Source organism: Pteropus alecto, unplaced genomic scaffold (genome assembly GCF_000325575.1).
Source record: "Pteropus alecto unplaced genomic scaffold, ASM32557v1 scaffold134, whole genome shotgun sequence".
NCBI classification, from domain to species: domain Eukaryota; kingdom Metazoa; phylum Chordata; class Mammalia; order Chiroptera; family Pteropodidae; genus Pteropus; species Pteropus alecto.
In genome coordinates, this window is record NW_006436283.1 from 11752872 (window position 1) to 11768229 (window position 15358).

The 15358-nt window shown below is 41.8% G+C and overlaps 1 pseudogene; it reads left to right on the forward strand.

The window, feature by feature from the left end:
• The first annotated feature begins 13704 nt into the window (after positions 1–13704).
• Positions 13705–15135, forward strand: LOC102887585 (annotated as a pseudogene).
• The last annotated feature ends 223 nt before the right edge of the window (positions 15136–15358 follow it).

Here is a 15358-nt window from a genome sequence, read left to right on the forward strand (position 1 = left end):
GGAGATGAAGCCGCGGAGGGGACGGGAGGCTGATGGGGAGAAAGAAGACACGGCCATGGGAGGGGAGCGGAGGGGAGATGGGGGGCCATGTAAACTTAGCTAGCACCTGCGAGAGGGGAGATGGGGAGACCGGGGAACCTGGAAGCGAAGAAAAGAGAACCGAGGGGAGGGGAAGGCGTTCAGGGGTGGGACGCCTCACTTTCTGGTCCCTTTCATAGGCCCCAAAGAGAGACAGATAAGGGTTTTGCCCTCTTAAGAATGAGGCCAACTGAGAAAAATCCTCTCACCACGTGGGAACATTTCATTTTGTTAAGGAACCTTTTCAAATCTATAGCTTTTAAAATTGCAACCACCTGTTTGTGCTAGGACTAAAGATAACTGACAACTCTGGTTAAATAACAAACTCTTTTTGCCCTTTCGTGTGTGTGTGTAAACATCCGCCTTTTTGCTGTATACAATTTGTTGAGAAAGTACCGAGAGCAAGCCCCAGGGGGAGAGGTCTCATATTACAGGTTCTCCTAATTGTTTAAGCGCCCCTGACAACAGAACTATTTGGTTTTCCCATCCATGTTTACATTGTCATCTTGGTCTCAGCAGAATCGAGCATTTGTGGGTGGATTTTTATCTGGCTCTTGGACACCCCTTACTGTTAAACCACAGCTAAGAAAGTTTTTTTAAAGCGTGCCTGGGAGGCAGAGGCCCCTGGTTAAGTATAAAAGCGCACACGTCGCTTACATTTGATCCCTCCTTTGATGATGGAGAAAAAAACTCCTAAATGATAAGGCGTGAAAACAAATTTTTAAAATTATTCATGATTTTCCTCAGCTCTGAAGGCAGGTTGGTGAGCACACTTCAGCCAGCTTGGAAGCTGGGCAACTTTGCATGCATGCCCAGTTACACAGTACCAGCTCCGCGTTCGCCTGGGTCCCAGTGCCCTCCAAACAGGCACGAGAACCCGTCTGGACTTTTCTCTTTCTGTTGTTTTAACGGCTGGTTTTCAGCATTTCGCTCCTCTTGCATTGAAGAGCTTGGCAGCTCTTGCAACACTTCATTTAAAGTGATTTATCTTGCCAAACTGACAATCTCCTTTAAAATCAGCTTTCACCCAGCAATAATAGCTGGTTATATAGTTCCTGTTTTTGCAGAGAGGTTGATTCTGACTCATCATGGTCAACATTGTCCCATATACAGCTGAATAAAGTTCTGGTGGCTCTCCAATTCCTGACTGTCAACTGTTGACCTCACAACTGCTTCCCCATTGATATCGCCATCTGTTGTCATGGGAAAGATTGTCCGATATTTGGGTTAAATGCCACTGAAGTCATTCCATTTCCATGTGGAAAAATAACCCAAAGTAAATTGCCCTGTGAGGTGCGGAAGCTATTTTTCCCAGAGATAGTGAATCGAACAGAACATCCCCCAAAAAGCAAAACAAAAACACCTCCCTGCAGAACAATCCCTTATTTCTTCATTCTGTCAGTAACATTTTCTTTTCATGCATGGTGTGTGTGTGTGTGTGTGTGTGTGTGTGTGTGTGTGTGTTATTTTCATTTCATGCATGGTGTGTGTGTGTGTGTGTGTGCGCGCGCGCGCGTGCGCGTGTGTTAAAGACTCAGGTGTCGCAGGGCCATTCGTTGGGGCTGCAATGAGAGGGGAGATGTGTCCATTTTCGGCTCCCTTCGCCCGCAGCCACGGCGGGCGCACGCAGCGCTGCGATCGCGGGTCAAAGTTTTCTCCAGCCTGCCGGGTTCGCTCGAGATCATTTCAGTAGTCGAACTGGCTTCTTTCCTAAAAGGCTGCCAAGACACACAAAATCTTGGGGGACACGTTTTGCTCCCTGCAAACACGAGCACGGACCCGGTGTCTCCTCTTGCAAACTCTGACCCCCTTTCTCGTTCCGCTCTTCATTGCGCCCTCTCCCCAGTTTCCCCCACATCCCCCCGGATCCCAGCCCCTCTCCCAGAGCTCAGCAATCTTACCTTTTCTCTCCGCCACTGGGGCTTCGGGAGATGATCCAATGATCAAACAGAGGAGCCACAAAGCTCTAGCTGTCATTTTTGTAGACAAGGTTCCCAGGCTCTAACACTGAGCCTGGGCTTTTTGCTCTTTCTCTCCCCCCACCCCTCTCCGCACCCCCACCCCCGTTCATGCTAATGAGGGGCAGCCTTTGGGGAAACGGGACTCACTCACTGGACAGACCATTGGAACAACACCCAGCCGCGGGGATTTCTCCCACTTCTAAGGGGGGACGAGCACATGGCCTCCCAAAGCTGTCCCCGCGAATGTCTGTCCTGTGGGTATCGATAACATCATTCCTAAACTTTAAAGCCCTGTGGATTCGCGTCCTGGGCTGGGGGGAAGAGAGGGCGGGGTGGGAAGTGGAGAGACTATCGGTGTTAGGGGCTGAGGGACAGGGTGCAGGAGAGTGAGCGAGAGCAAGATTTTTCTAGATTAAGCTTACAGTAAATAGACAAATTAGTAGATCCTCGGGGGCAAAGATGAGTGAGACACCTTCCCAGCTCTCTTGCGATGGCTCATTTCCTCAAGAAAGGTGGATTATTTTTTTCTTTCTTTCTTTCTAAGAAAAACTCATTCTCATTCACTGCTTAGGTATGACTTCTTGAAATGGCTCTGCATATTGGTCCTGAGCTCAGGACCCTTTCCCTCAGAGTGAACAGCACTGACCAAAGGGAAAATAAGCTCAGCGTAGTAAACTCACAGCTTTCCCGGCACGTATCTCATGTCAACAGCTTCAAATCCGAAAGGAAGGGGAAATGCATTGAGTGAAGGCGTCTGAAGCATCTGAGCCAACCGTGAGATGCAGCTGCTAAAAGAAATAACAAACTTTTGCTGCACTAATATCTTATGTCTCAAAAATAATACTGGTAGTGGACTGACTGGATTCTGGGGGGAGCATGTTTTTAAGAAAGAAACTGGAAAGCTGGAAGGAAAACAATAGGGTGGTGAGGGGACTGGACTCCATCATGTTCAAGTTCTTTTAGAGAAACTGAGGATATGCAGCCTAGACACACAAAAACATTTGTTATATTTTGTGAAAGAACCTGTAGGTAGAAGTTATGAAGTGACAATTTTAGAAAGAATATTCTAATGGCCAAGATCTCTGAGAAAACAGATGGCTTTGAAGGGTTATGACAATGATCTCCTGGCCATTTGGGGTATCCAAGAAGAACATCATTTGGGGATACTGTATCTGGGGGACAATTCAGAAGTCTGTAGCAAAAATATTGAAATTACCATATCCTTTGATTCAGCAATTCAATGTCTAGGAATTCAATCATAAAAAAAAAATGATGATGGAATCCTATACTTATTGACATGGAAAGATGGTGAATTAGGTGTGTTGTGTTTTGAGGGATACAGTGAGGTAAATGTGTTCATTTACAGAAGAGCTGGCTTTCTAGTCACTCACAGGCTGACAATGTGTTGGGAGGGGGTCATCATGTTCTGTAGGCTCAACTAGGCTCAGCTTGAAATAAGGAGCCAATTTGGGGGACCAACTCACATTAACCAAACTCATAAAAAGCAGATATATAAATCAGAATGTCATTTATCAATATGCAACAGAGATGCTATAGTAAAGATGATTCAGAGGTCTAATTCAGAAGGTTGCCTGTTGAGCACTAGATTGAATTGAAGCTGAAGGTGGGCTAATCTTCCTCATTCAGGTTTTAAAAGAGCAAATTCTCTATTTCCTCAAATAAATAAATAAATAAATGAATGAATAAATGAATGAATGAATGAATGAATAAATAAATAAATCCCTCCAGTCACTGCAAGGCTTAAGTACACCAGAGTCAGTACCTCCAGCCTCCGGCCACGACCAGACCAATATACTGTAAAATTCATGCTTTTGGAGACCAGTTTGTAGATGTCCTCAGATCCCCTTTTTTCACATGCTTTCTTTAAGTCAAGTGGAATAAAATTAATTAGGCTTAAGCTTTCTCAGTTACAACCACATCTCAGACATACCTGTTTGAGATTATGTTTAAGTCACCCAGATCCAATGTGAGGTGTTCCCGAAACTCTTCTGTCGCTGGAATGTTGTGAATGCCCTGGCGTCCACACCCTGAAATGTAGAGGCAGAGATCCGGCTGGGTGGCTCCCATGGGCTCTTAGAGGCTCTCGGTGGCACTAGCCTGAAAGAACTTGTCAGAGTCCAGGGCTGGGTCTTGGGCAGCCACCGGCTTGCAGATTCAGAAACCACACAGATGGTGGAAAAGCACAAAGAGCTCAGAGACGGACCTTTGTAAGCCAGTATACCACTCTATTAATTTACAACAGGAAATCAACTCAAGCAGACATGCATGCTCGTGTCAGCCTGGCTAGTATTCTCTTTCTATAAAGGAGTCACATGGGAAGCCAAATTACCATCGTGGTGCTTGGTAATATAAACCAGAGCGCCGGAGTTCATCATGTGATTGGAATGTTTTAACGGTATTGGTTTCTCCTAGCCTAATGTGTCCATCTCCACAATAGTTATGTACACGTATCAGGTGGCAGACTCTAAGAGTCTAACGGCCTTCCTCTTCCCTGCCAATTTCTCATATTTTGAGTGAGTCCATCTGCTTAGTAAATATTTGTTGAGCATTTACTATGTGTTGTATAAGAAAGAATTTGTACCAGTATCCTGGTATGGCCTCTCCTAAAACTCTTTGAATTTCCCAAGTGATAGAAATGTCTTTGTTATTCACGAGCTTCCTGGATCACACCTGAGTTTATGCTAATGAGGTGACTCTTGGAGGGCCCTTTGCTAACTTCAGGACAGGAGCAAGTCACCAGAAAGACCAACCATGGGATTAGAGAGCCAAGACTTTGAGCCAACCCAACCTCCAGGGTGGAGATTGGTTTCACTCAGATGGCCAGTGATGGAATCCATCAGGCCTACTTATAGAAACCCCAGTGAAAACTCTGGTGCTTCCCGGCTGGTGAACACATCGATGTGCTAGGAGGGTGATGCATCCCCATGTATGGAGAGAGAACAAGGAAGCTAAGCAGTTGGACCCTCCCAGATCCCACCCTACATGTGCTTTCATTTGTCTGGTCCTGATTTGTATCCTTTATAATAAAACTGTGAACATAAGTATAGCACTTTTCCTGAGTTCTATGAGTCATTGTAGACAACTATCAAAAATGAGGGGGATTGTGAGAACTCTCCAGATTTGTAGCCAGTTGGTCTGAAATGAGAGCAGTCATGGGGTGGACCTGCACTAACTCCAGGTGGGGTCTGCACCAACTCCAGGTGGTTAGAGCCAGAACTGAATTGCAGTCCACCACTGGTGTCGAAATACTATAGGCCAGGGCTTGTTTTAGAAGCCAGAAATACCAGTCATCATCATTCTTCAAAAAGACTGCAACACAATTGCTTTGGTTTCCATTAGGTAAATTAGTGTCACATTCTAGTTCTGTTTCAGGACCATCTTGATTGGGACCAGGGTCTCCTCAAATCCTCAGACTTTCACAGACAGCCCCTAGGTTTACTCCCGCAAGCACTGGGCCAGGTCCTGGGATGTTAGGACATAAGTCCTCCCCTTACATGGCTCATAGACTACTGTGAGAAATAACATTCAATTATAGTGTTAAGTGCAGTATGAGAAAGCTCTACCTGTTAGGAGTGTTCAACAGGAAGTGGAGGCCAAGCAAAGCTTCCTGGAGACAACACAGAAATTCTGGTTTGAAGAATGATTGGGGTTGACCAGGTAAACCAAGGAGGGCAGGCACTGCAGTCTGAGGCAGCAGCACATACAAAGTCATCGACTTATGGGAGAGCCTGCGCATCCCCCCAGGCAGAGCGCTGAGGAAGGCTTCCCAGGGCGAGAAGGTGCTGGAGAGCCTCGAGGCCCTGTAGACGGACCGCCCACAGACAATGGGGAGTCCTTGAGTGGTTCCAAGTAGCTGGTTTTCAATTCTTGATTTTATTTTCCTATCACTCTACATTACTGTAATGGAAAACGAGAAAGGTATAGACACGATAACTACAAAATGTGGGCCTCGTCTCACCCCCAGCCCTGCCAGCAATCACTGTACCATCCCAGCCTCTTCCTTCCGGGCGCTTCCTTAGGTATCATTTTGACACAGGTGCGCGGGCCGACGTCTGCACGATTTCGGATCCTGTGTTGTTCACATGACACCACGACAGCTATGCTTCCCCACTTTACGTTTTGTGTATACAGTTTTGTATCCGGCTTTTATTTAATTAAAATTGTTAAAATAGCATTACAAACTTTTTGTAAATGTGAACTCTCATAACTGCATAACATGTTCTCATTTTAGACAAATCCTAATTCGTGAACATTTTCTGTTCACAAATTCTCAGTTTTTGCTGTTGTGACCCCATCGACAGAGGAATGGCTATAGCATGACGTAGTGGAATACTGTAGAGCCAGGTTTCTCAGACTCGCCACTATTGACATTTGGGGCAGAAAATTCTTTGTTGTGTATCATAGGATATTGACCACCATCCCCGGCCTTATCCACTGGATACCAATGGCACCCCCCACCTCCAGTTGTGACAACCTAAACTGTCTCCAGACATTGCCAAATGTCTCCTGGGGGAAAAAATCATGAACCATATTCATTGCTAATATAGCAATAAAAATAAATGAGCTACAATTACACAAGCGAAACATAGATGAATCTCATAAAGACAATACTGAGTAAAAAAAGCCTAATGCAAAAGACTGCCTGCTATATAATTTTATTTCTGTAAGGTTTACAAACAGGCAAAACTAATCTATGAAGTTAAAAGTTAGGATAATCGTTATCCTCGGACGTAGGCAGTGACCAGAAAGAGTACTTAGAGTGGGGGGGATCTGCGGTATTGAAGTTTTCTAGAGCTTGACCTACGAATTTCTGATATCGTAAATAAGAAATGTTACTAGTTTATATAGTTAAATCTGTTGGGGTTTTTTTGGTGACACTTTCCATTCCTTTATAAAAGCCTACATTTATATAAATAATACATATTCATTCCAGAATAATTAGATATTACAGATAAGAAAAAAGGGAAAAATCAAATATAATCCTATTGTCTTGAAAAGATTACTATACGTATTTTGATGTATGAATTCCCAGACTTTTTTCTATATATATATGTACATGTAAATACATTACATAATTTCTTTATATAAAAGTGGGATCATGGTCCATACATATTTTATGACATGGTTTCTAAATTTTTCATACGTCAACATCTTTCCATGTTAATAAGTATAGGATTCCATCATCATTTTTTTTATGATTGAATTCCTAGACATTGAATTGCTGAATCAAAGGATATGGTAATTTCAATATTTTTGCTGCAGACTTCTGAATTGTCCCCCAGATATGCTTTGTCAGTTTACACAGACCGGTGATTGGCACAGGCATGCGATAATGCCTGTTTCTCCACATTGAGATAGCAAATCATCATTATTTGATATCTATGCTGTTTTAAAGAGATTTTTCTTTTAAGGTTTTTCTTTGTTTTAATTTACATTTCTTTGATCACTGGTGATATTGTATACTTTTTCATAGATTTATTGGCCATTTGGCTTTCTTTTGTTAATTTCCTGTTCATATTCCTTGTTTATTTATTAGGATGTTCTTATTTTCCTTTATGACTTTAAGAACTATTTATAGCCTAAGAATTTTAACCCTTTGTCCATTATATATATATTGCAAATATTTTCCTACAGAATTTTACTTGGTTTTTAACTTCTTAGTGACTTTTTGGCCATAGAACTTTTAAATTTTGTATAGTGCAATCCATTGTTTAATTAACAATGTCCCTGGTTGCTTTTGCCATGCTTCGAAAGACTTTCTCAAACTCAAATTTAAAAATGTTTATATATATATGTATATAAATAAATTAACCTATATTTTTCTAGTGCTTATTGTTAAATCATGATTCCATCTGGAATTTATTTGGGTATGTAGTATGAGGTAAGAATCTAATTTTATTTTTTTTCTCAAATAAGTAGGAAGTTGTCTAATCCAATTGGCAAGTAAATCCATCCTTTCCCAAAGTCGAGATGTCACCTTTAACACAGAGAGTGTTAACTTATAGTAAATGTAGGTCTATTTCTAGACTTTCTACTCTGATCTGTTATTCCATCTGTTTCTTCACATGCCTGTATGCCCAGAGTGAAGCATTGTTATAACTATCATGGTGTTACAATGTATCTTTCTTTCCAAAACTTACTTAGGCTATTACAATGTTTTTTCCAAAGTGAATTATAGAATTACTCTGCTGAATTTTAAAATCCTATAGGATTTTTTTTTAATTTTTCTTAAATGTATAGATGAATTTATAAAGGAATTGACAGCTTTTCTGTACTCTTTCTGTCCATGAAAATGAGATATCTCTACATTTCTTTGAGTCTTCTTTTCCTGTGTCAGAATATTTTCATTTTCTTCATCTAAGCACTAGACATTTCTTGTTAAATTTATTTCCTGGGTATTTTATATTTTTAATATAATATAGAAAGAGTCATTTTCCCTTCCCGTTTTCTAACTGGTTTTGGTAGGTGTATAGAAAAGCTACTGATTTGTGTGTATATTCATATTTACCTGTTTACATCCCAATTTGTGTATGTCCAAAAATATTCCAAACTATTTTTAATTAATTCCTTTGAGTTTTCCCAGTAGACAACCATATACTTTATAAATAATGATATTTTGCCTCTTCGTCTCCAATATATATTTTAATTTTTTATTTCATTAAGGAGAACTTTCCAAACTTTGTTGAATAATATCACAATCATCATTTTTGTTTTATTGGTATTCCTCATTAGCAGAGAACACTTCTAATGATCCATTTTCAAGTGAATAAAGACAATTTTGCTTCAAGTATATCGAGCTATGTTTATCTGTATATCCATTCCTTTTAACACCTTATGAATTTGACAAATATTTCTATTCCATTGTGACTTTCTTAACATTGATCATCTGATTATGTCTTCTATGTATTTTACCATCTCTCTCCTCATTTTTATCTCTTTTTCCCTTTCATTCTAGGAGACATTCTTGCATTTGTACATCATGTCCCTGATTTCATTTTTAATAGTATCAACTCTGCCTTGGCTCTTTTCAATAAGGATTTTAATGCAAAGGAACTGCTACTAGTTAACTCCTGTTTTGATCCATCCTATTGTTCTTTCATCTTAGTCTACTCCCTTCTTAAATTTTCCTGATTCACAAGGATCATTACTTCTTGTACTTTTGCTAGAAAGCCTGTTTCTTGATAATGTCTTTAGGATTCTTCGTCATCATTATTTGAGGTATGCTCTTCCTGTGAGCATTTTTAAGGTGAAGATATTTTTATTTTTTATTTATATGTATTTATTTTTTAATTATAGTTGAAATTCAGTACTGTATTAGTTTCAGGTGTATAGCATAGTGGTTAGACATTCATATGACTTAAGAAGTAATCCCCTCGGTAAGTCTAGTACCCATCTGACACCATACATAGTGATTTCAATATTATTGTCTATATACCCTACACTGTGCTTTACATCCCCATGACTATTTTGTAACTGCCAATTTGTACTTCTTAATCCCTTCACCGTTTTCACCCAGCTCCCCAATCCCCCTCTAAGTGGGCAACCAGGGAAGATATTTTTATTACAAAATATTACAAGTATGCAAAAGTTATCGAGAATAATATAATGAACATTTTGTATAAGTATGACCCAGTTATATTTGCATCATATTTTTTAGTGTTAAAAAAATTACAAATGCAATTGGTAGCCAGTCTCCAGACGGCTGGCTTCTAGTGATGCTCACTCACTTCATGCTATTCACATCCCGTACAGCCTCCTCTCACATTTGAGCAGGACTGGTCTGAGTGGCCCGTAGCATATGAGAGAAATGATAATAGACATTTCCAAGATTAGATTACAAAGAGACTGAAATTTCCTGGTTGGATGTGCATTCTCTCTTTCTTTTAGATCATTTACCCTGGAGAAAGCCAGCTGCCATGTTTGAAGGACACTCAAGCAGTCTCTGTGAGGCCCACAGAGCAAGGAACTGAAGTCTTCAACCAATAGCACTAAAACACTGAGACCTGCCAACAACCAGCAAGTGAGCTTCAAAGCAGATCTTCTCCCAGTTGAGCTTTCAGATAAGACTGCAGCCCCAGCCCATAACTCGACTGAAACCTCCTGAGAGATATGAACAGAACCACCCATCTAAACTACTCCCAGAATCCTTGGCCACAGAACGTGTGATTAATAAATGTTCATTGCTTTAAGCTGCTAAATTTGGGGGTCATCTGTTTTGCAGCAATAGGTAACCAATACACAGATGAAGGATCCTTATGCCCCTCTCTAATCCATTTTCTTATTCTTAAAAATGTACTCATAGTTCAAGAAATGATTTTTTGAATTAATGCATAATTGGGAATTTTTTTTTTATTTTGGGTACTTCCTTGTCTTATGTTACAATGAAATGAAAAAGAACATCTACTGTCAGTAATTATAATAATTATAATAATAGTGCCACCTGTTGAGCACTGTTCCAAGTATTAAATCTTTACATCAAAACATGAACTTATATTTTTATTATCCCGGTTTTACAGATGAGTAACCGATCTGGTATCGGTTATTGGATCTGGTATCATTTGGATTATACAGCTATATTGCAAGTGCTACCAAATCCATTAGGTACTACCAGTGCTCTTTACATAAGACAGGAAGAAAAGAGCCAATTAACATAAAACATAGCCCTTAGAGGCTCCTCTACAATGGCCCTAAGGTCTGAGTTGATCATCATAGCAGTATTCTTCCATCACTTATTCCATGTTTCCTTCACCTTCAACTGGGCAGGGCTGTATGCCTGGTAGGGAGACCCAGAATCTTATTCCTGTAGGACCTGAATTCTTGATAGTCCTGTCTTTATTGGATTGCTGTACCTTCCCCATTAACTGGGTTTTAGGGACAAGGGCACCCTAAGATGGGCCCCCAGGAGGTCCTTGGGTTCCAGACTTTGCAGAGCAATTTTAATAGCAGAGCAATTTTCCCCTTGGGAATCACATCGATCACGCAGTCTAAACTGGGGCTGCTGTAACAAAGTACCATAGACTGGGTGGCTTAAACAACAGACATTTATTTCTGAGGCTGGAAGTTTGGGATCAGGGTGCCAGCAAGGTTAGGTTCTAGTGAGAACTCTCTTCCTGGCTCACAGATGGCCGCCTTCTTGCTGTATCCTCACTTGGCAGGGAGAGAGAGGGGGAGGGGGAGGAGAAGGGAGAGAGCGGGGAGCTGGAGAAGAGGGGAGAGGGAGGGGAGAGGGAGAGAGAGGAAGGGAAGGGAAGAGAGAAGAAAGGGCTCTGGACTGTTCCCCTTCTTATAAAAACACTAATTACATCATGGTGGCTCCACCCTCATGACCTCATCTAAATCTAAGCACCCCAAAGGCCCACCACCTAATACCATAACATTGTGGGTTAGAGCTTCAACGTATAGATTTGGGGGGGGACATAAACATTCAGCTATAACAGTGACCCCTTTTCTGTCTATTGATTCAACAGCATGAGGGGGCCCAATGGCCAATGGGTAGCCTCAGCTTCCAATGAATGGAACCATGATAGTGTTTCCTGGTTTAAACGTTCCTTCCTTGGGCACTGGGACTCTCCCTTGAGTGTCAGATCACTGGCAAGGAAAGCAAAAAGTTCTTCCAGTGAATTATTAGTGGTGGTAGTGGGAGGGGCCACTCCCACCCCCTCTGCTTGGTTCCTGGACGCGCGCATTCTGGCAACGTTTAAATCCAGGAGTGGCGGTGCTAGCAGAAGTCCTGCAAGCAAGGAAGGCAAAACCATACCCAGAACACGAGTCTCTCCCTGTGAGGGGGAGGCGCTGTCCGCACACCCCAGTCTTGCCACCGCAAACAAGGGATTATTGTTTTGCCTTCCAGAGCGCGACCCTTCCCCTTAGAGAAGCGCCCTCTGCTGGCCTTTCCTAAGATCTGCGACCACCAGCACCCTTTTTTGACTCTATCTCCGCTGGTTCCTCACTGCCTTGGCCAGCCTTCCTTCCTCCTTTTATTTTGAGAAATTTCACATGTCTCTAAGTTTTATTAATGGTGTTGTTTGTGGTTCTTCTTCTCACCCCTCGATGTTTTTGTGGGATTTCCGAGACGAGTAGGGAAAAAATGATAACTACGGTAGGTTAATTTTCAAGTATGATAAATTCTGGATATTGATATTATTGGATTGTATTTTAATATTAATTCTGATGTGTTTTCTGACGTTCTTAAATGAGTTTTGACAATTCGAACCAACACAATACTAATAAATACTTATATTTATCTGAGCCTTAAAAATTAAAATTACGAAGTGATCCAGTACAACAGCAGGCGAAATTAAATGATGCTGTTAGAAATAAGGCTACCGGTCACCCTGGGAGGAGGTCAGGATTGGGAAAGGCTCAAGGAGGGCTTCTGCAGTGACTAATGTCCTGTTTCTTGATCTGGGTACTGGTTATACAAGTGTGTTCAGTTTGTGAATATACTTGAACTGAACACTTAATGATATGTGACTTTTCTATATGTTAAGTGTTCATAATTATTTTTTAATCCCAAAGTAGAATAGCCCATAATTAAAAATAAATCATGATCCTAGTAAACACCTGATCTTTATCTGACTCAGTTGAAACGTAAAGGAGAATCTTATGCAAAAACTTCAAATATCTGAATTTTGCTATTTTCTTCCCTATATTAAGGATACTATCTTTATTACAAGTACAATCTATCTTTCCTGTGGTAAAAATGGGTTTCTCCAAATAATTGGGTCTGTAGTACATTATTCTCCAAATAATTGCCATTGTTTGTCTCCTCACACTCCAGCCTGCCCCGCTTGTGATGTGAGGGTTCCAGAACCAGGCCCAGGATTCAGCAAGGGCCTCATCAAAGGTGGCTTTATACCTAGCTTCCCCTGAGTGTCCCTGGAATTCTGTTTAGAAACAGCCTTTGACCTACTCCTCACTTTGTCCCTGAGACTGTTTGGGAAACAAAGGAAAAGTGATAACAGGGACAATTGGTGAGATCCTAAAATGTTTTTGGTGAGGCCCATCAATAAAATAATCATACCATCCCTGTTTGTCAAGCCTCTAAGGCAGTTCCTAAGCCTGAGCAATGTCGACATTTCGGGCCAGATCATTCTTTGTTATGGGGTTGTCCTGTGCACTGTAGGGTAATCAACAGCATCCCTGTCCTCTACCCACAGATGTCACAACTCCCCCAGTCGTGACAATTAAAAATGTCTTCCGATATGCCAAAAGTCCCCGCAGGAGCAAAACTGACCTAGTCGAGGAGCACTGCTCTCAAGTAAGTCAAACTATCAGGGTGAAACAGTCACCTCAACCAACTTACCATTCCAGGCGTACGTCATGCTGATTTGACACAGGAGGGCATTTGTAAATCTTCAAGCTGATTTTCAACCAAAGTCCAAAAATGTTCTGTAATATATATTAGTAATTTTACCTTTCTTCTCAGACTATAAGTAATGTGATACAGCTATCATTGGTTAAAAGCTGTTCACTTTACTCCAAGATTTGACGCCTTTGTTTATTAATAATGTCAAGTACAGACACTTTATATCATGAAATGTAATGAGAGTCTGTGACTCCTTAAAAATTCACAGTCTAGTATCTTTCGCAACAGGTTTGCTGCCAGAGCACAAGTGAAAACCACCGCTACATCTAAGCCAAAATGGGAAAGGAAAAGACTCATAGCCACGTTGTGGTCACTGGACCTGTGTATTTGGACAAGTCTACCACTACTGGCCATCTCATCTACAAATGTAGTGGGATCAACAGAAGTACACTGAAAAATTTGAGAAGGAGGCTGCTGAGATGGGAAAGTTCTCCTTCAACTATCCTTGATTCTTGGATAAACCGAAAGCTGAATGTGAGTGTTGTACCACCACTGATATATCTCCTTATGAAAATTTGAGACCAGCAAGTGTTATGTGACTGTCATTGATGTCCCAGGACACAGAGACTTTACCCAAAATGTGATGATAGGCACATCCGAGCCTGATGTGCGATACCAATCGTTGCTGCTGATGTTGGTGAATTTAAAGCAGATATCCCCAAGAATGGGCAGACCCTTCTGCCTTATACGCTGAGTGTGAACTAATTGTTGGTGTCAATTAAATGGGTTCTACCGAGCCAGCCTACAGCCGGAAGATGCACAAGGAAAACGGTGAGGAACTCAGCACCCAGGTTAAGAAAATTGGCTACAACCTCGACACCGTGCCATTTGTGCCAGTTCCTGGTTGGAATGGTGACAACGTCCTGGAGCCAAGTGCTAGCATGCCTTGGTTCAAGGGCTAGAAAGCCACCCATGAAGATGGCAGTGCCAGTGGAACCATGCTGCTTGAAGCTCTGGATTGTGTCCTGCCACCTTGTCCAACTGACAGGCCCTTGGGTCTGCCCTTCCAGGTTGTGGTACTGTCCCTCTGGGCTGAGTAGTGACTGGTGTTCTCAAACCTGGCGTGGTGGTCACCTTTGCTTCAGTCAACATCAAAACTGAAGTAAAGCTGTAAACTGTTGAAATGAGCCATGAAGCTTTGTGTGAAGCTCTTCCTGGCAACAGTGTGGGCTTCGATGTCAAGGGCATGTTTGTCAAAGATGTTCATCATGGCAGTGTGGCTGGTGACAGCAAAAATAATCTGCCAGTGGAAGCAGCTGCCTTCATGGCTCAGGTGATTAGCCTAAGCCATCTAGGCCACATCAGTGCTGGCTATGCGCCTATGCAGGATTGTCACACAGCTCGCACTGGTTGCAAGTTTGCTGAGCTGAAAAAGAAGATTGATTGCCATCCTGGGAAAAAGCTGAAAGATGGCCCTAAGTTCTTGAAATCTAGGGATGCTGCCATTATTGATATGGTTCCTGGCGAGCCCGTGCGTGTTGAGAGCTTCTCTGACTATCCTCCCCTGAGCCGTTTTGCTCTTTGTGACATGAGACAGATGGTGTCATGAAAGCAGTGGACAGGAAGGCTCCTGGGGCTGCCGAAGTCACCAAGTCTGTCCAGAAAGCTCAGCAGGCAAACGAATATTATCCCTACTCTCTGCCACCCAGTCTTAATAGTGGTGGGAGAACTGTCTCAGAACTGTCTTTAATGGCCATTGGAGTTTAATAGTGAAAGACTGGTTAATGATAACGATGCATTGTAAAAGCTTCAGAAGGAAAAAAGAGAATGTTTTGTGGACCATTTGGTTCTTTTATGTGTGGTAGTTTTAAATTATCAGTTTTTAAAATCAGTACTTTTTAATGGAAACAACTTGACCAAAAATCTGTCACAGAACTTTCAGATCCATTAAAACAAAGTTTAAAGAGAAAAAAAATCCCAGTCTACGTCA